The following is a 1,453-nucleotide window of genomic DNA, read 5'->3' as shown; positions in this document are numbered from 1 at the left end:
CACACAGAAGCGCTTTCATGCATAATCTCACCTTTAACAGCCATTACACCAATACAACACACGTGTAGTTCGGTTACAGTTGGAAAATGGGAAAAGGGAAAAGCCCAGCCCGGGAGGCGAGTAACTTTGGGTTCGTGAAAAGCGGGAAAGAAAAGCGAAATGCGTTTGAGACAGCGACAAAACGTTGGTAATCAAATAATTTCATGCCTTTAATTGTCGGCGGAGGTCGGTTAGTAAGGATAATTGGATTGCCTGAATGGCGCTGGAACAATAATGAGCGTTAAATGAACAATGTACGTGGCGGTGGGCGGTGGACGGAGTTGTGGGCGGACCATTATTGCGTTAATAAGGAGTTTCACGGACGAAAAGCGGTTAAGGACTCTGTCGGGGCAATTAGTGGTAAACTGATAAGAGTTCATGAGAGGGGGAATCAAACAAAAAGCTTCGAAAGGGAAACGTAGATACAGATACTTTTGCCAATATTTAATGGGATTTTAACTTTGAATCGATTCAGGGAAAAACATGGTTTAATTGATCTCAAAGTAGAGGTTAAATTTTGAGTGCTATTTTTAATAATATAAATTATTCACGTTATACTTGTAATTCTTCTAAGGAAATAGATATAATATTACAACCAGTATTACTCACTATAAATAAATTTAATTAAATGTTTTCAAGCTCTGTTGTATTATTTTTTATCCTCGACAGTTGTTTTGGAATTGGGCCAAATACAAAGTATAAATTCAAACTACACCCAAGAATCACTTGAGCTCTAGGCGTGCATAATTAATCTCTAAATCTAGCGCCAAATAGCCCGACGGAAACTCTCAATTAGTGCTGCCAATCGCCGCCAAGGATTTTCAGCGGGTGGTATTTTTGGAGAAACTAAACAGCACAAGAACAACAAGTGCGGTCAAAATTAATAAACTGGAAAAACTTTTGCCAGCCACTGCCGCCAAACCCCGGAAATCCACTCAGTAAAGCCTAGCAAGTTGGCCAGAAATTAATTAGTCAAATGGGGCAGGAAAGCAGCCCTAAAATATTTAGAAGAAGCTGGATTTTGGATTGGACCGAAGGGAGTGGGTATACCAAGTGCAGATGTGATTGTTGACCCTCTGCCCGTTTTTCGTTGGCCACCTGGCTTGACCCCAGAAACCAAGCCAAACCAAGTGTCAAAGTGTATTAAGCCATTAAAATGTAAAATTATATGATTTTTGAACTTGCTTCGGCTTGACGTCCCCCCTCACAAATAGTTAAAGTTTGGCCAAGCGAAGAGTGTTGTTTGTTGCCTTGGAATGAAAGTTTTCTGGGCATTGTTCACTAAGCAGAGCTTTGTTTTTTTTTCAAATTGTTTTCCTATTTTTTTTCCTAACTTTTTCCATTTTTTTTTTTGGCACATTACATAAAATTTCGTAACATTCTGCGGCAGTCGGCAGAGACTCGGTTTCGGTTT

The sequence above is a fragment of the Drosophila sechellia genome, chromosome 3L (assembly GCF_004382195.2).
Source record: "Drosophila sechellia strain sech25 chromosome 3L, ASM438219v1, whole genome shotgun sequence".
Taxonomy (NCBI): domain Eukaryota; kingdom Metazoa; phylum Arthropoda; class Insecta; order Diptera; family Drosophilidae; genus Drosophila; species Drosophila sechellia.
Note: the sequence above shows the minus strand (reverse complement) of the source record.